Source organism: Urocampus carinirostris, chromosome 8 (assembly GCF_059441175.1).
Source record: "Urocampus carinirostris isolate Australia breed hairy pipefish chromosome 8, RoL_Ucar_1.0, whole genome shotgun sequence".
Classification (NCBI taxonomy): domain Eukaryota; kingdom Metazoa; phylum Chordata; class Actinopteri; order Syngnathiformes; family Syngnathidae; genus Urocampus; species Urocampus carinirostris.
This window is the reverse complement of record NC_142356.1, coordinates 11,828,215-11,852,694: the sequence shown is the minus strand read 5'-3', so window position 1 is coordinate 11,852,694 and position 24,480 is coordinate 11,828,215.

Sequence of the window (24,480 nt, the reverse complement as noted above, 5' to 3'; positions counted from 1 at the left end):
GAGGGAAGCCACACGTTGGAGGGAGGAGCTGTCACGCAGCCAGCTGCCGAGTGCGCGCCCGGAAGAGACCAAGGAGGGAGGGAAAGGAGCGACTGTCCATGGTGCTGAATTTTGGGCTTTTTTTTCCACTCCTTTTTTTATTCCCATCTTGGGATCACAGCAAATCAGCCATATGCAGTGTTTATTTTACCTCTGAAAAGTGATGGGTCCCAGGGACTCGCATGCTCAAAATCTATGGGTCCCAACAGAGATCTATGGGTCCCAGAAATTTAGTGTGCTCCATGCCCTTACAAACTGTCGTATTTTCCCTTACAAAAGACAAAAAAATCTTTTTTTTTTCATCTCATCTCTCATCTCATTAGCCGTACCGCTTATCCTCATTAGGGTCGCGGGGGGGCTGGAGCCCATCCCAGCCATCTCCGGGCAGTGGCCAGGGGACACTCTCAACTGGTTGCCAGCCAATCACAGGGCACACAGGGATAGACAACTCATTCGCTCATTCACACCTAGGGACAATTTTGACCGGCCAATTCACCTGAAATGCATGTTTTTGGAACGTGGGAGGAAACCAGAGTGCCCGGAGGAAACCCACGCAAGCACGGGGAGAACATACAAACTCCGCACAGGAAGTCTGGAGCTGGATTTGAACCCACGACAGGTTCCCATGACATGAACTGTGCCGCACAAGCGCTAACCACTGCGCCGCCATATTGCCCCCTTTCTTTTTTTTTTCAAACATGTTTATTTATGTAGTTTAACATGTTATATTGTACATGTGTTTCCTTATATCATATATATTGTTCCAAAGACATGCATTTCAGGTGAATTGGTCGGTCCAAATTGTCCCTAGGTGTGACTGAGCGAGTGAGATGTCTGTCCCCGTGTGCCCTGCAATTGGCTGGCAAACAGTTCAGGGTGTCCCCTGCCTACTGCCCGATGATTGCTGGGATTGGCTCCAGCACCCTTGCGACCCTACTGAGGATAAGCGGTGCAGCTGATGAGATGAGATATATATTGTTAATGAACATTTTGTTGTGAGATACAGAGTTGCTCGACATGAATGAGGTTTATTATAAAAAAAAACTTCAAAAATGAAGTCGCTTGGATGTTCACTGTAGAAGGAAAAAATACATGCAACAATAATTAAGTAGAGTAATACATTTTCTTATACAAATTATGAATTCATTTTCTGGATTAAATTATTGCTGGTAATATACTGATTAAAAGGGATCACCACAAACCCGTCTTTTTTCATTTTCTCCTTTTATACTTCCTTTTTTCTTAACTTCTTTATACAACATAATCATTCGTAATATAATGCATCAAAGCAAGTGAGCCGTTTGAGAGCCGGCTCTCTTTAATGAGTTGAGCCGAAAAAGCCGGTTCTCTAGAAAGAAACGGACTTTTACTACACAACTCGAACTGGAGATCGGCGTGCAGACGAAAACTCGAACCGGGAGACCAAAACAACAATGGCGGATCTGCCTCACGAAAAGCTTGGAGTGGGGTAAATCTTTGTAAAAAATGATAATGACAATTCCGTGTCAAAAAAGTTGCGTCCCAGGGAAGTACGTTGATTTGTCACGATGCGTCCCCAGCAAAATTAATGCATCTAGGACGCAGGGACGCGGGCAAACGAGAACACTGCATACGTGCTTTAAAATCATCCTAACTCTAAAGGGACACTGTGTATTATATTAACACTAGATGTCGCTGTGTGGTGTAGTGTAGAGCAGTGATAGTTAACCAGTGTGCCTTGTGAAAAGGCCGATTCTATCTCATTATTAAAATTATTGTGTGTTTCACATGTTACAATAAAAATAAAATTCTATTGTATTCAAAATTACAAATGTATTCTCATTGTTACATGTGTAATGCACAACAAAATTAACATTTTTTGGGTCGTAAGTTGGGACGGAAGAACAGACGTGTGCGCCGCAGGACATTGCCCAATGTTACCTTTGCAAAACAATGCCATTGGTCATGATGTTGAATTTCATCCAATGATCAGCTTAGTAACTGTAATCTTCATCAAAAATCAGTAGGGGGCAGAAGAATATGTTTTTCTTTTTTACATACAAATGATCTACCCATGGGGAGCACGGCAGCACAGTGGTTAGCGCATGTACGGCACAGTTCTGAAGTCATGAGATCGAACATTCCTGTGTTGAGTTCTCCCCGTGCTTGCGTGGGTTTCCTCCGGGCACTCCGGTTTCCTCCCACATTCCAAAAACCTGCATGTCAGGTTAATTGGCCGGTCCGAATTGTCCCTAGTTGTGAATGAGCGAGTGAGTTGTCTACCGGAGCTACCCGGCTTCAGCGCTGTTAGGACAGACAGAGACACAAAAGAACCAAGGAGGAGGTGGATTTTCTATCTACGTGAGCTCCTAACCCTGGGCACCAAGATTTCCATCTGCTGCAGGGACGTCAAACTTTTGGCCTAGCGTGTGACGTCATCCACTCCGCTGTTGCTAAACTACAACACAGCACCCCGAGGCCATCCTGTTAATCTGTTGATAAACAACAAAAGGATACTGCTGGAAGGGTGAAGTATCTATCTATCTATCTATCTATCTATCTATCTATCTATCTATCTATCTATCTATCTATCTATCTATCTATCTATCTATCTATCTATCTATCTATCTATCTATCTATCTATCTATCTATCTATCTATCTATCTATCTATCTATCTATCTATCTATCTATCTATCTATCTATCTATCTATCTATCTATCTATCTATCTATCTATCTATCTATCTATCTATCTATCTATCTATCTATCTATCTATCTATCTCTGCGTGCCCTATGACAGACTGGCAACTGGTTCAGGGTGTCCCCTGCTCACTGCCCGAAGACAGCTGGGATGGGCTCCAGCACCCCTGTGAGGATAAGCAGTGCGGAATATGAATGAATGAATGAATGAATGAATGAATGAATGAATGATCTGCTCATGAGATAGTACAGAAAATTTAACAAAGTATTTTGTTTAATGAAGACTTCCCAAAGCGCTTTAGGATAGTGGGATTGTGGGCGCGTTCTTAAGGATGGGCTGGGCACCCGTATGATGCGGCAGGGGTAAACCAGTGAAAGCTGTCGGGCCTTGCTGTTGAACAAAAGAGTGTGTTGTGTCACCCTGACCCGAGTGACATGGCCGCTTTCTGGTGTCTCATCTCATCTGGAGGGACAAAAGCATGACCAACTTAGGTGCCGAGGTCCTTAACTTGTTTGGGTGTTTGGGCAATTGGGTTGGACATGGTCCAAAAATGTTTGTGTGTGTTTTTTGCTATTTTTTCCCTTTTATTTTCTTTGTTATTGTATGTGTTTGTCTTGCTGTCGGTCACCCCTCTTGAGGGATATGACCAAGGTAGATAGATAGATAGATAGATAGATAGATAGATAGATAGATAGATAGATAGATAGATAGATAGATAGATAGATAGATAGATAGATAGATAGATAGATAGATAGATAGATAGATAGATAGATAGATAGATAGATAGATAGATAGATAGATAGATAGATAGATAGATAGATAGATAGATAGATAGATAGATAGATAGATAGATAGATAGATAGATAGATAGATAGATAGATAGATAGATAGATAGATAGATAGATAGATAGATAGATACTTCACCCTTCCAGCAGTATCCTTTTGTTGTTTATCAACAGATTAACAGGATGGCCTCGGGGTGCTGTGTTGTAGTTTAGCAACAGTTTAGAATCTTGCAAATAGTTTGCTGATGCTAATGATTATTTTTACCTTAAAGATTTCCGGGTAAGAAAAATGTTCATTTGTGGATCAGTTAATCAGACTTAATTCAGACTTAATTCCAAACAAGTACAGAAGCCTTTTAGGGAGACAGTGGTAGCAGTTAACCGATTAGCAGGTATAATTGTCCTATCGGGACGTAAATTTTGGTTGTTTCCAGTCCGATAACTGTCAGCTTGATCATTATCATGTACCATGCACCTTTATCACGCCTGAGTAAGTAACTAATGTCAATATATATGGCAAGGAGCATCGACCCGAGACCCCGACAGGTAGAGTAGCTAGGAAGATCTTCAGGAATGGCTCGGCGTGTGTTCAAAGTCGCTGCTGGCACCTTAGTGACCACTTGTTTCACACAAGAAAAAGTCACATTGTATTGTAAGCCACAGTCTTCAAAAAGTTCAAAAAACGTATTGGTTTATAGTCTGGAGTTTACGGTAAACTAACAAGAAGGGAAACTAACAACACACACAAATATTAAAAGAAAATTAGAGGGGAAAAAATTAATGGAAATGCAGATAGATAACAGAGCCGACGGGACTAAAGAGGACATGCCGGAATATATAAATATATTGTTTTCCAGAAAGCTACAAACAAATAACTCTTTTGGATTATTCACAGTACATAAATCTGAAAATAAACAATAACACTATAAACAATAAATCCCCAGTGTGTAATATTTGACCAGTAGATGGCCCTGTTGTCTAATGGAAACAAAAACCAATGCCACAGCAAGCAACAAAACAGCAGACAAACATGGCGGTGACCTAAGTAAGGATTCTACTATGTAAAAGAAACACAAATTGTTCGACCTATAATTTTTTTTTCATGAAAAACTTTGGTATGATAGTTCATCTGTTTTGGACTAGTATTTAAATCAATGTTTTTTTTTGTTTTTTGTTTTTAACTGAATGATTTTTTTTTTCACCACTAGGTGGCACTAAATATGACACACTGCCCCTTTAGATCACAGGTGTCAAAAAGGAGGCCCGCGGGCCAGATCAGGCCCGCTAAGCAATTGAATCTGGGCCACGAACAACACTCAGAGAAGCGCAAGAGAAAAACAAAACAAAAAAAACTTCAGGTTGAAATATGTCAACTTGATGTTGCCAAAGCCAGGTGCCTCAAACAAAGACACTGTACTTGTATTTATGTCTCTCTCTCTCTCTCTCTCTCTCTCTTTCTCTCTCTCTCTCTCTCTCTCTCTCTCTCTCTCTCTCTCTTTCCACCCCTTTTAACCCACTCTCTGTCTCTGTCTCTTTTTCTCTTCCTTTGTTGCTCTTTGTCGCTTTCGCTCTCTGTGTCTTTTTAACTTATTTTGCTCTAATTTCATTTTTTCCTTTTCTCTCTTTTCTCTTTCTCTCTTCCTACCCTTCGTGCTTTCTTTTCTTTTTTCTCTCCTTCTGTCTTCCTATTTCTCTTTGGATTTATTTTTTCCTCTCCCTTTCTTTTCCCCCTTCCTCACGACTTTTTAGCTCTTTTGTTTCTCACACTCTCTACCTGTCTCTCTTTTTCTTTCTTTGTCCCGCCCTCTCCCCTTTTCCCTCCCTCTTCCTCTTATTTATTTATCTCTCTTTTTCTTTCTTTTTAATCTACTAGTCCGGCCCCCGACAGAATGTTTGTTCTATCATGTGGCCCCTGAGTTAAAATGAGTTTGACACCCCTGCTTTAGATAAATATAACAAAAACACTCTGTGGATTTCCACAGAATTAAAGTCAGAAAACGAATTCGAAAACACTATTTATTAAATAAAACGAAACAAAACAAATAAGACTATGTGGGTTCTTCAAAGAAGAGAAATCCGTGGAATATAAACTTTCTGTACCAACAGGCACAAGATCCACTCAGTTGTCAGACCAATGGACCACCATTGATATAGATGACTTGAGAAAAGGCAGTAGATTCTATCTTACTATCACATCATTGTGTGTTTCACATGTTACAATAAAAATAAATTCTATTCTATTCACAATTAAAAATGTATTCTCATTGTAACATGTGAAATGCACAACGAAATTAACATTTTTCCCTGTCACAATCACCGTATGATAATGAGATAAAATCTGAAGCATTTTCATACGTATTATACGTCCCTGGTTGTCCAGTGGTATGAGTTGCTCTCACTGTTGCGACCTGGGTTCGAATCCCGTACAATCAAAAACACACATCCAGACCTTGAGTTATTTCTTAGGTAATAAACAAAAAGTGTGTCAAAATGCTCTCTGGTATTATACAGGTGTAGAATAAAATGTGGAGGCGGGTCATATCCGCCACGCGGGCCGTACTTTTGGGACCATTGACATAGGGGCTATGCTATGCCAATAGACAGCTTCCTGAGACTGCCTTTTGTATGAGTGCTGCTGTTCAGACAGATTATATTCCCAAGTGTGAATTATTTTATCTATGCGTAGAGTGCTGTGAGGCCCCCATACACTTTATATCTTTGCGAGAAGGACAGGGTGAGGGGACCGGGTCATTCTGCCAGTACAGGAGGGGGTCTGCCTGTGGCGCTTCAGAGGAGCAGAACATTCACTGATGGATTGGGGAAGAATTGGCAGCTACTTGCAAAATTCCCAGGGGAACATAAGGCAGTGCCTCCAGGCATCCATAAAGGAAGGAGAACGCTGGCTTGTATTGTCATGTATTGCGCATGAACGAATAGGTGCACAAATAATGTGATAAAAAGTCAAAAGTGTACGAGAGAGAGAGAGAAAAAAAAAACTAGAGTGTCTGTTTGAGGGTTATTCATGTTGTGTGTCCTTGTCTGTCAACTTGACTGTCAACAAAATGTCCATCAGGGAAAACCCGGGAGACTTCATCTGAATTTCAACAGATTTTCAATCATATCAGTCAGACAATGACGCAGAAATCAACATGCATGCAACATTAAGGATAGAATAATTTAAGTGCACTTGCAGACCTCTAAGGCAGGGGCGGGCAAACTTTTTGAGTCACGGGACGTATTGGGTTATCATATTTGGCCGGTGTTTTGGCGAAACAGCCTACCCTCTTGTAGACTAATCTAGCCCTTGTTGAAATTTAATGAAATGATCTGCATTTATCTAGCGCTTTTCAAGTCAATGACTTCCCAAAGCACTTTACAATGTGGTCCACATTTCCCAATAGCGGTCTTGCAGCCATGTAAGGCGCTAACCTGCTTATCAGGGGTTCAGTGTCTTATCCAAGGACACTTAGACATGTAACACGGACGAGCCGGGATTCGAACTGGGATCCCTTGATCCCAAGATGAGAGCTCTACCTCCTGAGCTACTGCCGCCCCGATCTGTCATAAAATATTTTCAATCAGTGAAAAAGTCATCCATCAATCCATCCATCCATTATCCGCCCGGCTTATCCTCAATAGGGTCACGGGGGTGCTGGAGCCCAACTCAGCTATCTTCGGCAGTGGGAAGGGGACACCCTGAACTGGTTGCCAGCCAGCAGCAGGGCATGCAGAGACAGACAACTCTCTCGCTCATTCACACCTAGGGACAATTTGAACCGGCCAATTAACCTGAAATGCATGTTTTTTGAATGTGGGAGGAAACCGGAGTGCCCGGAGGATGCCCACACAAGCACGGGGAGAAGATGCAAACTCCACACAGGAAGGATTGATCTCTTGATCTCAGAACTTTTCCGCACACACGCTAACCACTGCTGCACCGTGCCCCAGTGATACAGTAGATCCATATTTTAAGTATTTAAGTTGATATTTAGTTTTGCAGTATTACTGTTGTAGATATTCAGAAGTCGGATTTTTGTAGTATTTCTGTATGAGGAAGTTTGTAGTTTGATTGTATTAGGACTATTTTGGATATGTTATTTATGTAGTAGGATTTTTGTAGTATTTGTGTTGTATTTTGTAATACTACTGTTTTTGTATCTTTATAGTATTTCTGTTGTATGATTTTGTAATATTTATTTGGTGGGAATTTAGTACTATCTCCACAGAATAATGAATCCAAACAGCTTGCCAACATGATTTTTGCCGTTCCATGAATTCCGTTACTCCCCAAGCCTGCACAAAATGTAGTCATTTTATTCATATTTAGTTTCTTTTGTCTTTTATCAGCATATTTGGTATTGGAGTAATCCAAAAGTAATTGAAAGTAATCCAGTTAAAGTAACCCTATCCAACCCTGCTATTAAGGACATGGGAGTCATTGTGCTATAACAGGAAGTGTGTATCGTTGCCAGGGTTGGGTGGGGTTACTGTAACTGGATTACTTTCAATGACTTTTGGATTACTCCAATAGCAAATATGCTAATAAAAGACAAAAGAAACTCAATATGAATAAAATGATGACTCACAACACGTGGTAAGCTTTCTCTCCTGGCTTTGATCTCTTTGATCTCCGGCAAAACGAACATAAAATCGACAGAAACAAAATGAAAATAAATCGAAACAGCTTGCCAACATCATTTTTGCCGTTCCATGTATCCCGTTACTCCCCATGCCTGCACAAAATTTAGTCATTGTATTCATATTTGGTTTCTTTTGTCTTTTTTAGCATATTTGGTATTGGAGTAATCCAAAAGTAATTGAAAGTAATCCAGTTAAAGTAACCCTATCCAACCCTGCAATTAAGGACATGGGAGTCATTGTGCTATAACAGGAAGTGTGTATCGTTGCCAGGGTTGGGTAGGGTTACTGTAACTGGATTACTTTCAATGACTTTTGGATTACTCCAATAGCAAATATGCTAATAAAAGACAAAAGAAACTAAATATGACTAGAATGATGACTCACAACACATGGTAAGCTTTCTCTCCTGGCTTTGATCTCTTTGATCTCCGGCAAAACTAACATAAAATGCGACAGAAACAAAATGAAAATATATCCAAACAGCTTCCCAACATCATTTTTGCCGTTCCATGTGTTCCGTTACTCCCCAAGCCTGCACAAAATTTTGGTGGTTTTATTCATATTTAGTTTCTTTTGTCTTTTATTCGCATATTTGGTATTGGAGTAATCCAAAAGTCATTGAAAGTAATCCAGTTAAAGTAACCCTACCCAACCCTGCCTATGAGTCACATACAAACACAAACATAACCTGGGATTTATAAAGTTTTTAAGATTCAATTGATAGATTGTGCTGATAAGTGTTGATTTGACTGCTGTTCCATAATAAAAAGGCCTCAAAGCCTAATTGTGCAGACTTCTTCAAAACTCAATCTGTAATTGATTCCTGCACAATGGATGTCTACCTACGAGGGAAGGAATACCAAATATCAAAATGTTTTGAATTTGAAAGAACAAAATCTACCAAATAAATGACTATAATAATTGGGGCACGGGATTCGATCGCTGCGGCGGATGAATTTTTCCTTTTTTAAGATTTTGTGAGTTCCTTGAGGGAAAGATGCCAGTCGACCTCCTGACTGCTGTAGAGGTGCCCTTGAGCAAGGTGAAGTTTGCCGAGGTCACGTGACACAAGCTGTCGTCTCGCATGACATCTCGCAAGACGGGAGTTTGACGGTATTGCGTGACCAGAGTGCGAGGAAGAAATGTATGCATAAATACCTACAAATACCATGATACTAAATACCATATAAATAAATGAAGACATACATAAATCACACAAGACCTAATTACATGAATGCAAGTTATTTATTTATTTATGCATTTTGTCCTTTTTTTAGTAATAATTCTATCGCGTATTGTGTTGTGTATTCGGTCATTTATTTTTGTGAGAAACGTTACGCGAGTGGGTCCTGTCTCCGTTCTGGTCCTGAAACGTTGTGCCAATCATAAACTTAATGTAGCTCTCTGCCATAAAAAGGTTGGAGACCATTTCTAAAAACATATTTTTGGGTCCCTCTAAATAATTTATTTTCTGCAATTTCAATTATGACATAATAGTTGTAACCACTGGCAGCACAGTTTCACAGTGGTTAGCGCGTGTGCGGCACAGTTCTGAGGTCATGGGTTCAAATCCAGCTACCAACCCTCCTGTGCGGGGTTTGCAAGTTCTCCCCGTGCTTGCGTGGGTTTCCTCCGGGCACTCTGGTTTCCTCCCACATTCCAAAAACATGCATTTCAGGTGAATTGGCCGATCCAAAATGTCCCTAGGTGTGGATGAGCGAGCCAATTGTCTGTCCCTGTGTGCCCTGCGATTGGCTGGCAACCAGTTCAAGGGGTCCCCTGCCCACTGCCCGAAGATACCTGGGATGGGCTCCAGCACCCCCGTGACCCTACTGAGGATAAGCGGTGCAGCTAATGGATGGATGGATAGTTGTAACCAAAGGGTTTTGATCACCTAAATTTCAGTATTTGTATTGAGTAGATCAATTCTATTTTTTTTTTTCAGGAATATTGAAAATACAAAAGCAAAGGATTTCTGTTGGAGTTTACTGAGATATTGCGGAGAAAAAAGAGCCTACTTTATGTGCACCTCAGTTGTGAGGGTCCTTACACCCTGGGGCAAACTTGTCCTGTAGCAATCAGTATAAGGTGTCCATTTAATGTCATTCCTGCTTCAAAACTCATGGATGCACGTAGCATATAAGACACTGACGAACGTCAGAGATTATGAAACCCCAATTGAGCACGTCCCTAACAATGTTCTTGTTAGCGAGGCTCATTAATGAGGTTGCTGGAGTACGCTGTTATTCATTTAATGTAGTTTAAATAGGTCAGGCAAAAGTTTTGTAAAGCAAAGTTTGTTGTCTATCTGTCTACACAAGTGTTGTGTTTCCATGATGGTTGTTTTGTGAATAATACTATTTTCATCCTCCTCAAAGGACACAAATGTTGGTGTTTTCACGCCACAGCGAAAATATGGTGCATTCGTGGCAGTAGGGAACTTGTAAACTTGTCACTGTATTCTCCAATTGATTGATTTTTTTTTTTTAATGATTACATGATAGGTTTATAGTTTGGTAGACACTCATTGAGAGATGACATCAATGGATTTCAATCTTGCAAGGAGAACAGGAGAGAACTGAGACCAACCCCTACATAAGAAACTCTATCTGGTTCTTAAAAGCCATCTTCTTCTTTATTAACTCTCTAAGGTTACAAAAGCAGAGACACCTTAAAAGGTGCGGGAAATCAAAGAACAGTAACATTGTTGGCAGATAGTGACAACGATGTAAACAGTGCTCAATACGCAAAATAACAAACAGCAATGAGGTATAATAGCCAATATAACTAATAACAGTAAAGTATAATAACCCAAATATGAACTGGCATGTCAGAACCCGAACAGGAGGAGGACCCAGATGCATAACGTTTAGACACAAGCTTTATTTTACGGGAATGGGGCAGTCATGCGCGTGAACACAAACGCCAGTGATTCGGCGGTTACTGGGCTGAAGAAGTAAGACATAAGTCCGGCGTGGAAAAACAGGAAGCCAGAGGCCGACGAGATCGATACCAGATACACGAGCACATACCGGACAGACAGAGTCAATACCGGACAGGACGGGACAGACCGGATCGATACCATATACCGGACAGATGGAGTCGATACTGGACGGGACAGACAGGATCGATACCAGATACATGAACAGATATCGGACAGACGGGATCGATAACGGAGACTGTAGTCAGATATCAGACAGGACGAGACAGACGGGATTGATACCGGATACTGGAGACTGGAGTGAGATATCAGACAGGACAAGACAGACGGGATCGCTACCGGATATTGGAGACTGTTACAAGATGTTGGATAGAATGAGACAGGTGGGATCGATAACGGATTCTGTAGCAAGATATCAGGTAGGAAAAGACTGACGGGATCGATACCAGACACTGGAGACTGGAGTCAGATATAAGACAGGACGAGACAGACGGGATGGATAGTGGAGACTGAAGTCAGATACCAAACAGGACGAGATACACGGGATCGAAACCGATACAGGAGACTGGAGTCAGATATCAGACAGGACGAGATAGACGGGATCAAAACCGGACAGGATACACAAGCATGATACCGGACCGAGTCAAAACACACTTCTTGCAGGTGCAGAGGTTCGTTGATGGACTGATAAAGGGTGAGTGAGAGCACTGAGCTCAAATAGGAGGAAAGCCAATCAGGCAACGAACCGCAGCTGGCGCCAAACGGGCGGGGCCAATTGAGGGCAATGGGAACCCGTGACATGGCATCCTCCTTTGCAGGTGTCCAACATTAAAAACAGAATCAAATTACCACTACATTTAAAGGAACCAGGGCAGCACGGCGGAGCAGTGGTTAGCGCATGTGTGGCACAGTTCATGTCTTGGGAACCTCCTGCGTGGGTTAAAATCCAGCTCCAGACTTCCTGTGCGGAGTTTGTATGTTCTCCCCGTGCTTGCGTGGGTTTCCTCCGGGCACTCCGGTTTCCTCCCACGTTCCAAAAACATGCATTTCAGGTGAATTGGCCGGTCCAAATTGTCCCTAGGTATGAATGAGCGAGTGAGTGGTCTGTTCCCGTGTGCCCTGCGATTGGCTGGCAACCAGTTCAGGGTGTCCCCTGCCCACTGCCCGATGATTGCTGGGATGGGCTCCAGCACCCCCGCGACCCTACTGAGGATAAGCGGTGTAGCTAATGAGATGAGATGAGATGAGATTAGATTTAAAGGAACCATGCAAAGTCAAATAAAAAGCATGTGGAAAGGGTAACAATGCAAATAATTCCATATACAGTATTTTATTTCAAGTATCATTATCCCAATTTGGTTTAATATGACAGTTTTTAATAACCACTAGAGGTCACTGCATCATATAATGAGCCTAAGTGTGTGCATTTGAATAATTCCCACTTACAAAGCCAAAGGAAACAGCAAAATCAGTGAGCCTGAGTTCTAATAATCTTTTTAGAGACAAAATCATTAATATTCATCAAGAAAGTCAATGTGAAGTATCAGAGGAATATCGAACAAGCCAGCATCACTCTTAGCGACTTAAATGAGCAGCTAGCTGGAGTTGGTCAGACCTGGGGAAGGATGTTAACTTTAGTGGCTAGCAGGGTTGGGTAGGATTACTTTAACTGGATTACTTTCAATTACTTTTGGATTATCCCAATACCAAATATGCTAATAAAAGACAAAAGAAACTAAATATTAATAAAATTATGACTCACAACACATGGTAAGCTTTCTCTCCTGGCTTTGATCTCTTTGATCTCCGGCAAAATTAACATCAAATGCGACAGAAACAAAATGAAAATAAATCCAAACAGGTTGCCAACATCATTTTTGCTGTTCCATGTATTCCAAGCCTGCACAAAATTTAGTAATTTTATTCATATTTAGTTTATTTTGTCTTTTATTAGCATATTTGGTATTGGAGTAATCCAAAAGTAATTGAAAGTAATCCAGTTAAAGTAACGCTACCCAACCCTGGTGGCTAACAGGAGAGGCTTTCGAATAGGACAGTCTTAGCTTGCAATAGCAAACCAGAAAATGCCAAGCGACGTGTTACGGTGGTAAGTCCATATATCAACTTAAGAGCTGTGGGATGTTTTTAACGTTTCAATAATGTTGGTCTGTAAAAACTGTTGAAAGATGGGAAATATAAAATAATCAAACAACCTATTTTTCACCCTTATAGTCCAGTGCTTTTTTTCACTATTAACTGGCCAAGAGGTAGAGGCACACTGTAACATCAGACGTTAAATGTCTTTCTTCATTCTTTTTCTATTTGTCCCTTTTCCATCTCGTCATTCTTGTCTTGATGGTCTACAAACAGGTAGAGGTACATTGCTTGCAGCTACTAGGAGGTGCCTTTAACTTGGTAACAGAAATGCACATCAATAATTGAAACAGGACTGTCAAAAGGCAGTTGAAAACCTCTATTTCTCGAGGAGAAAAGGTGGAATCATAAATGAAAATGAAGGAGCATGCTGACAATTTCACTGGACAATGAACAAGCCCATTTAATATTATTAGGCATAATATACAGTTAAGTTAAGTCAAGTCATGTTTATTTGTATAGCCTTTAATCACAAAGAGTCTCAAAGGGCTGCACAGATCAAAGACTATTGCAAACTACACACTATTATGACACCATCCCCTCATCTAAAACCTACATGAGGGCAAATAATACACAAATTATAAAGGTAAATATAAGTTATTCATATGCTATGGAACATAAGTGTTTTTAAGCTTAGATTTAAACATTTCCCCTGAGGTTGCAGATCGAGTCTCATGGGGAAGAGCATTCCACAGCACCGGAGCCTGAATGGAGAACGCTCTCAAACCTGTGGATCTCTTCTTGGCTCTTGGGATCACGAGTAGACCAGTGTTTTCAGAGCAAAGGCTCCGGACCGGAGCATAAAGGGAAATTAAATCTGAAAGATATAAGGGAGCAAGTCCATGCATGATTTTGTATTATACCAACAGAAGCTCAAAATCGCATCTTAAGTTAACAGGGAGCCAATGCAGGTTAGCTAAAATCGGGGTAATGTGATCAAATTTTCTTGTCTTCGTTAAAAGCCTCACTGCAGCATTTTGTACCAGCGGAAGGCTCTTGATTTTGGACTTCGGGAGACCGGAGAGTAGTGCATTACAGTAATCGAGACAGGAGGTAACAAACGCGTGAATTATAATCTCCGTATCCGACAGAGACAGCATAGGGCAAATTTTAGCAATGTTGCGAAGATGGAAAAAAGTTGTTTTAGTCATATTCTTAACGTGTGTTTGAAAGGACAGATCGGGGTCAAATATGACATCTTAATTTTTGACTGATTCACTCTGGGTGATATTACATTTGTCAATGTTCAGAGCAGTTTTTGAGAACAAGTCACTGCATTTAGATGGACCAATAACTGGCATTTCAGTCTTTTCAGAGTTAAGGCGCAAGAAGTTGAATGACATCCATTCTTTTATCTCAGCGAGGCAGGCTTTCAAATTTCCACAGTTTAGTGTGATAGATTCCTCCATCGGAAGATATAGTTGAGTGTCATCTGCATAGCAATGGAATCGAATGTTCTACTTGCGAATAATATCACCTAATGGACGCATGCAAATGCTGAAACAATCTAAGTCTTGAGAAAACATTCTTTTCAGACATGTTCCATTTTGACAAACTAATTATTCAATGTTATCTGGTCATTGTATAAGCTATTTAATGCTGATCAATGACACAATCAAGGAGGGAGTCCAGCTCTAAGCCCAGGAAGGTCACAATGATGATCAAATCAACACCAAAACCCATGCCTCTTCTCAGAGGTGGAAATTGATTATAACATATGAACAGAAGAAAGTGAAATTGGATAAAACACAGCAGATGAAGATAAGTTGAAGCAAGCTAATCAAAGTTTGGAGGACAGAAAGCCCATTTGAACTTTCAGAAGGAAAACATAGACATAGACTAGAAGAGTCCTTATCGTCATTGATAACAACGTTAGCGGACATTGTTTACAACGGGATTAGAATAAACATGTGAAAAAGGAAAATAAGTTAATGAAAGAATTTTAGGAAAAATAGTCATATATTTAAAATGTGATACAGTGGAACCTCGGTTCCCGACCATAATCCGTTCCAGAACCCTGTTCGAAAACCGATTTGTTCGATCACCGAAATCATTTTTCCCATTAAAAATAATGTAAATCGTTTTAATCCGTTCCAACACCCTGAATGTTTAACGTGAACTAAAACTAACCCAGGCTAATCGTACGTTCGCGTTATCGTATCATATTATCATATTACGCTAATATGAACGTGTAAAAATGAAAAAATCAGGTCGTTTACAAGTCATTTAGCACCCGGGTCTCCACAACAAGTGGTGAGCGGTTCATTTGAAAGGGGGCTCTGTTCCAACACTCTGAAGCCTCGAGGCTAATCATACGTTCGCGTTATCATAATCTTCCGTATGAAAGATTACGCTAACATGAACGTGTAAAAATAAAAAAAAAGGATGAAGAAAAGAATTATGAATAGGATTTCTTACCTTTGTGGTGGTCAGCAGAAGGCGAAGGCAAGATCAGACAATCGCACACCTCCTTCATATTTTGCTATTATTTCTTTCTTAAATGCAATAGTTGTACGCACTACTTTTTTTTTTTCACCTGTAGCAACTTTACTGCTTGCACTGACTTTCTTCGGAGGCATAATTAGGGCCTAAAACACTTGGTACACCTATATTAAAAGCGAAAGCAAACCGAAGCATGATGGTCACGAAAAGAGCGATCTACACCCGTACGCCGCTCAGCATGGCACCCTAGCGTACGCACTCACGGATTACCGGCGTTCGAACTCCGATTTTTTTGACCGAACAGCGAAGCAAGAATTTTTTGAAATTTTTGGTCGGACTCTGATTTGTTCGAACTGAGAGGCGTTCGAGAACCGAGGTTTCACTGTACTTCGAAACTGGCTAAGGTCAAATGTGCTTCTCAACAATGGTAAAATAAATGAAAAATATAACATTTGTAACATTTCCAAGAGACAAGAAATAAAACACGAACTGTAATTTTTCTATACCTAGGTAAGATATATGAAGAAACTGTCCCTGTCATGAACCAGAACAGGATCAGTACCCAAACGCGTGACGCTCTTACACAAGCCCTTTATTTTACGGGAAATAGGAGTCATGCACGTTCGGCAGCAGTCTGGCGTGAAATGATAGTAAGCCAGAGGCCGATGAGATCGATACCAACTGTCCGAGTAGATTTCGGACGGATGGGGTCGATACCGGACAGGACGGACGGACAGGATATCGAAAATAAACAGGACAAACAAGACGGGAACAATAGCTGGAGAGAATAATAAACAGGACAAAAATAGACAGGAACGAAACTGGAAATCGATATTAAACAGGACAACAATAAACGGGAAAAATACCGGGATGGAAATACCAACAGGAAAACAGGACCGAGTCAGAATCCACGTTTTGCGGAGCAGAGGTTCGTTGACGGACTGACAAAGTAAGAGAGAGTGCACTGAGCTTAAAAAAAACGGAAAGCCAATCTGTTAATGAGCCACAGCTGGTGCCACACAGGCGGGGCCAATTGGGCGCCATGGCAACCGTGACAGTCCCTGAGCCTGTTAGTCCTTGTTTTAAGGGACTTGTGACATCTGCCAGGTTAAAAGGGTGGTGGCTGGAGTGTGAGGAGTCCCTTAAAAATGTTGTTTGCTCTGCTGTGGTATTACTAGCCACCAATGTCCTCCAGACTGGGTAGAGAGAAGCTGATGATTTAATAGGATGTTTTGATGACTCTTTAAGGTTTTTCTGTCTGCAGCCATTCTCCCAGCATACAACACCATGATGTCGTATGCCAACATTCACTCCACTGTGGCTCATGCTTGCCAACCGTTTGACATTAAGAAGAGATGGGTATTATCACACACTATATTTTTACCCACAAAACACAAACTATCGCTAGAATCTTAAATGAAAAAACAACCGGAACAGGCAAATTTTACCAAAACAGAAATCTACTGCAATGTTTGGAGACTTAGTCTCGCTTCAAAATAAAGCAGATATAGACTAAAATAGATGTTTTTGTTGTTTTTGAATTTGAAAAAAAGCTCTAAATATCATGATGATATACTCATTACACTCACCTGTGCCCGCTCGTTTGACGCCAGCTGCTGCTGGTTACCTGATTGGTTCCCCGTCCTACTTAAGCTCAGTCCTTTCACTCACCTGTTGTCAGTCCGTCAGCGAACCTGTTTTCACAAGGCAAGCTTGTTTGACTCTGATTCCCAACGGAAAACTGGTCGATAGCCGGGACTTGAAGAGCCGGACGTGGTCGGGGTCGGAAATGAGTCATAAGCCAGAACGGAAGACAAAAAGGGGTCGTAAGCCGGGACAGGAGAGTAGACGTGGTCAGGATCAAAACAGGTCGTAGCCGGAGACAGACAGAAGCAAAAACGGGACAGGCGGGAGTCAGGGTCGAAAAAGTCTTGCCTTGTATACACAGAGATTCGCAGACCAACTGACAAATGGAGAGTCACAGGACTGGGTTTGAACAGCAGGGAAGCCATCTGTCAACGAGCCACAGCTGGCGCCACACGGGCGGGGCCAATTGGGCGCCACGGCAACCGTGACAGAAACCTCAAGGTAATCCTCTTTCCACGATGACCAAGCTGCAGTGCATGTTATATGAGCACCGATAGACAAAACACCGACAACATCAACATAAAATAAAATGCACCCATGATATATTCATAAGGTTAGTTAAGCATTTTGATCAAAAAGTAAGAGTCAAATAGCAGAAAACACCAAAATCGGATTGTACCCACAGTATCAAAACAAGAAAAATCTGTTGAAAACATTTTTGTTTTAGGACATTTCAAAGAAATCTTTTGAGTGTTCGTGTTAAGAACTTGATTTGTTTAATACTTAGCTAGCTGAAAAATGGTTGGCAATGTGCAAATGTTCCCAAGGTCGTCCAAAGACATTTGTCAATCAAAGTAATTCCTTATTATTAAAGAAAAAGGTCAATTATCGCTGAATGTCCAAGGACGCGTTATCACAGTCTGACCTTTTTACTTCACTTGTCTGGAAACTCACAAGGGGCTCGTTCAACTGTCACTTTCTGGCAACAATTGAGTCCCTGGAGTCCCCAGTCGCTCATGTATTAACTCTTCTTCTTGCATGCAGTGGTTTGCAAAACCAGGAATTGCGTAACCAATTACAGTATTTTCTGGAATATAAGCCACAACCCCAAAAAAACAAATTGGTTGATATTTGAATGTGCACATTTCGCGTTATCTAGGAACAAAATTGGAAACATTATTTTTTCAATTATTGATCAGTCAATATGTTTTATCACTGACCGCAATTGCTTAACAATGGTCGCACCAGGAATCGAACTGTATGGCAATGGTAAGATCACCAAATCCTAACCACCAGGCCACATCGTACTCCAGTGTTATTGTTATTGTATAGTGAATTGTTTACCTGACTGCCGTTCTGTCCTAAATGCGGTATTTTGAAGTCGAGTCGAAGGAGAACAAAGTTGAGTAAAGTTAGTAGAGTTTGTCGGGGAACCGGCTTCTTCGGCTCGGCTCACTAAAAGGAATCTTTCGGTTCCTAAACGGCTCTTCAGGTTGTTTTTGCTTCTTTAATCCCAACATGACCAAATATTATGTAAAATTATGCACAAAATGACTTAAAGGAAGGGGGGAATAGAACAAAAAAGAAAAAAATACCAAAATGAAAAAGTGGTGAAAAGCTGAGAAAAAAGAAACAAAAGGAAGAGAAAAAAAGAAGGAAAAATTTAGAAAAAAGCCAGAAAAAAAGAAAATATTTTTTGGGGAAGGAGCACTGTAGCGTGTTGTTAATAAAGTTGTGTAACTCTACTGTTGTTCCTGCTCAGTGCTTTACGTAACTTATCTTCTTCATTAATTCAGTTCATTAAATATAGTGTCCCCTAATTTTTGAGTACTCTTGATTCACTCACGTTGTCACATACATCCCTCGATCCGGTAGAGGCAATGCCTGAAGGGTCTTTATATTTACCTACAAAATACAACTGAATACAGTTATGGTAGCGCCATCCAAAAGACAGAGTGCCTGACTGCCCATTTTGCACATCTGGTTAGCTGCTCCTCTTGCACTCCTTGCACTATTGTATAAAACTCATAGCTATAATTATTTAGTATATTATTAGTACTTCAATACTCCAACTCAATACAACATTTTATTTATATCTGCCCATTCAAGGAAACTGTGCGGGTCAGATGTATCGACATTTCGTTCCGTATACACGTGTACAAGAATGACAATAAAGTATATCTGAATCGGAATCTGAATCACGAGGTAGGTAAATGGATAGTTGTTCACACTTGCATTTTATTAGCTGCTGTGCCGCCCTGTTGCACCTAAGTGGTTACCGCGTCTGCAGCACAGTTCTGAGGTCATTGGTTCAAATCCAGCTTCATGTTTGGATGTTTTCACCGTGTTTGCCTAGGTTTCCTCTGGGCACTCCGGTTTCCTCCCACATTCAAAAAAACATGCATGTCAGGTTAATTAGCCAGTCCAAATTGTCCCTAGTTGTGTATGAGCGAGTGAATTGTCTGTCTGTGTGACCTGCAACAGGCTGGCAACCATTTCAGGGTGTCCCCTGTCCACTGTCTAAATGGGCTCCAGCACCCTCGTCACCCCACTGAGAATAAGCCGTGCAGATAATGGATGGATGCGACAGAAATTCAAATCGGATTACACTGGGGAGATCCCCGGATCCTGTCCACTAATGTCATTGCTTTTCTTTAGCAGGGACTGGGAATATCATTAGAGTTTATGGGAAGCTGGCATTCTCAAGTATAGAAACATTTCTCACTTCTTGGGCTTTCTAGTTTAGCAACTTCAAACACCGTCATCAGATCCTGGTGGTCTCACTTATCTGAGACCCCGCCCAAAGAGGCATGATCCGGTCAAGTTTTCCTCTGTTTTTCTCCTCCCTGCCTCATTGCAAGTCGATTGCTTGACGCGGTCATGCGGGTGTGCACTTTGGCCTTTACCATACGGAGCAAGAGACCAAATCTCTGCAGCAACAAGTAAAAGGAAGGTTTCAGATTTAACACCATGTTTGCTGGTTCTTGGGAATGAGCGTTTTTTTCTGTACAAGTGAATCCCCTCAAATCGACTAGCATTATAGCAAGAAGCTTTCTTTTGGTGCTAATCTCCGGCATAATTCATATCAGAACTCAAAGAACTCAAAGTGATAACGTAATTGAAATATTTATTAGTGTAGGAAAATCTAGCATCCTTCAGACCACAAGCAACACCTAGAGGCAAATTTGTTTACTGATTGCATTTGTTTTCAATGCTAATGATTTTCAAAATTTAAAAAATCCCTACACACAACATTTTTAAAATGCAGTCAATGTGCAAACAGTATGACCAATACCATGACCAACCTTTTAACAAAATTAAAAAAAAAAAATCATATTTTGATGAAAAAAACTAGTTCAGAACAAAATTCAACAGAGTCAAACTAAAAACAACATCAACCAAATACAAAATACTGTATAACAATACCAATAAGACAACTAGAACACCAAGTTTTTCAGAATTTGAGGCGCACCTTCAAACTTTGAGTGTGCCTTTATAGAGCCAGAAATACAGCTAATACATTTGAAAATGCATAATTACAACTTAAATTCTTTTTTTATGAATTTTTATGAATGCATCGATTCATTTTGGTTGTGAAACCAGATTTCCTAATATGAACCATCTCTGAAATGTTTTTATTTTCTGTTTTACTTCTTGTCCCTTATAGTTTGATGCGCCATACATGTGGCAAAAAAAAAAAGTTCACAAGTTGCTTTTTTTAAGGTGTGTTTTATAATCAAGTTCACGTTACAGTCCAGAAAATACGATTCCTTTCATTCAGAATCAAGTCAAGTCAAGTCAAGTCATTTTTATTTGTATAGCCCTAAATCACGAAGAGTCTCAAAGGGCTTCACAGATTGTTACACTATATTACACAAACTATTTTTAACCGACAAGAGGAGTAGGTTATTCGTATGCAATGGAGTAGAAGTGAGTTTTAAGTTTAGATTTAAACATTTCCACTGAGGTTGCAGATCGAATCTCAGGGGGAAGAGCATTCCACAGCACCGGTGCCCGGATGGAGAACGCTCTCGAACCAGCAGAAGACTTCTTTGCTCTCGGGATCATCAGAAGACCGGCACTCTCAGATCGTAGGCTTCGGACCGGGACATAGTGGCAGATCAGATCTGAAAGATAAGAGGGAGCAAGTCCATGTATGATTTTGTACAATACTAAGAGAACTTTGAAGTCACATCTTTGGCTAACTGGGAGCCAATGCAGGTTAGCCAAAATCGGTGTTATGTGATCGTACTTTTTTGTCCTAGTTAAAAGCCTCGCTGCGGCATTTTGTACTAGCTGAAGAGACTTGATTCTGGACTTCGGGAGACCGGAGAGTAGTGCATTGCAGTAATCGAGACGGGAGGTAACAAATGCATGAATTATTGTTTCCGCATCAGACTGAGACAGTATTGAACGGATTTTAGCAATGTTGCGAAGATGGAAGAAGGCAGTTCTAGTAATTTGCTTTACATGCATCTCAAAGGATAGATCAGGGTCAAATATGACACCTAAATTTTTAACTGAGTCACTCTGTGTGATGTGACCCTTATTATGATTGTGTTTCTTCATCAGATTTAGTATCTCACGCCAGTTGGCAAGGTATACAATACTAAATACAGTAAATTGAAAATAAAATAAAAGTATTGACATCTGAAATGAAAATTATACACCTTGTTCATTTAACGTGTGAGAAGTGATGTGTCCCGGGGACTCGCATGCTCATAAATCTATGGGTCCCAACAGAGATCTATGGGTCCCCAAAATTTAGTGTGCTCCATGCCCTTACAAACTGTCGTATTTTCCCTTACAAAATACAAAAAAATATTTTTTTTCAAACATGTTTATTTATGTAGTTTAACATGTTATATTGTATATAATAATAATAATAATAATAATTTCCTTTGTATTGTCATTCTTTGTAACAATGTACACAGAACGAAATGTCGATACACCTGACCCGTTGTAGCGAGTCGATGCAGCCGCAGCCAACAGAGGGCGCCGCCATTATACCAATTAGGTATGTCTCGGCCGAGGCGCGAACCAGCGACCTCCCAGTCTCAAAGCGGGCACACTACCATCTAGGCTACTGAGCTGGTATGTGTTTCCTTATATCATATATATTGTTAATTAACATTTTGTTTTGAGACACTGAGTTGCTCGACATGGATGAGGTTTATTATAAAAAAAAGTTCAAAAATGAAGTCGCTTGGACGTTCAATGTAGAAGGAGAAAATACATGCAAATATAATTAAGTAGAATAATACATTTTCTTATTCAAATATTTCATTCATTTTCTGCATTAAATTATTGTTGGGAATATACTGATTAAAAGGGATCACCACAAACCTGTCTTTTTTTCATTTTCTCCTTTTTTATTTCCTTTTTTTCTTAACTTCTTTATACAACATAGTCTTTCGTAATATAATGCATCAAAGCAAGTTTAAGAGCCGGCTCTTTAATGAGTTGAGCCGAAAAAGCCGGTTCTCTAAAAAGAGACGGACTTTCACTACACAACTCGAACTGGAGATCGGCGTGCAGACGAAAACTCGAACCGTGAGACCAAAACAACAATGGCGGATCTGCCTCACGAAAAGTTTGGAGTGCGGTAAATCTTTGTTAAAAAATGATAATAACAAATTCGGGTCAAAAAGTTGCGTCCCGGGGACGCACGTTGATTTGACAAGATGCGTCCCCAGCAAAATAATGCGTCTAGGACGCAGGGACGCGGGCAAACGAGAACACTGTATACACAACCGGGGTATTGCACTTAAAACCGGTATATTGCACTTAGACCCGGGATATTTAAAAAATAATATCAGTAGTGCAAAACAAGTGTAACCACAATCTGATGGAATTTTAAAGTTATAGTAATTGCATAATCCTGCGACACACTAAAAACATTATTATGGTGATAGTTAACATATGGAATATGGTATCGATATCAAGGCAATAGTATCGATCCAGATCAAGTACTCGCTCGCTATTGATAATTTTGATATTTGGAATGATTTGCCAACCCTTAATATTGAGGCACAAAATATGAAAACTGTACTGTGAAGACTGTATGGTGACATGTTAGTGTTATGTTTGCATACACTAAAACACAGTTTTAATGGTGGTTTTGGAGGGTTAGATGATTCTGCTGCAACTAAAAAGACACTTTATGCATCAATTAATATTCCTTGAGAATCCAAGGCTTGGTACAGCGATCTTTTTATTTTCAAAATCGATTTAAATATGGTGTTTTTCTGGATATCAGTGACATTTACAGGGAACGGTAATATTTCTATGCCATTATATGATATATATGATGACCCTGAGACTAAAGCTTTCTGATCATAACTTTGATAAATAATAATTAGAAAATTAAACTAAGCCATTGTGTTCTCTCACATAGATGTGGTTTACTAGAGTATGTCACTGAATCCAGGTTTGTTAGTGGAGCTTGATGCCAAAGTGCCTGGTGGCCCCATGAGTGCAGGCTTGAATGTGCACAGTCCGTTAAGCTCTTCCTTTCCAATGGTTCACCATCTGTTGGAAGCACCAAGGGGGTCGGTAGAGTGCAATGTGAGTTTGGTGACGACCACAGGGAGGGCCTTGGCTGTCTTGGAACATCCCCACTCTGGCAGAGATTTTGTAATGTGCTTTAGTGCGGGCATACATACTCTACATTAAAAAATGAATGGCCTTTATTGTCATTACCCATGTGTGATGAAGTTGGGGGTATTCTCCTTTCAGTGCAAGTAAAACACATTAAAAAGGTGAACATGTGCAGATAGATAGGTAGATGACAGTTCAGGGTGGTAGAGACTTTCAGGAAGTACCTGTTTCTGACTCTGGGAGTTCTTGCTCTGATGGAACTGTAGCGGCTTCCAGAGGGGAACAGGTGAAAGAGCTGAGCACCTGGATGTAACCTGATGATTTGGGCTCTGCTAAGTCACCACGTGGAGTAGATGTCCAGGGAGGGGAGAGGACAGGCAATGATGCACTCTTCTTGTTTAATTGTCCTCTGCAGCCTCCTTTGGTCCGCTTCAGTGCAGCTCCTACCATGTAGAAATTAGCTCAGCAGGCTGGTGATGGATGATTGATAGAAGGCCAGCAGCAGCTTCCTGTCTAGGCTGTTCCTCCCGAGGAATCTAAGGAAGTGAAGACACTGCTTGGACTTATTTGCGATGGCTGTAGTGTTTGCTGTCCAGGAGAGAACATAGAAG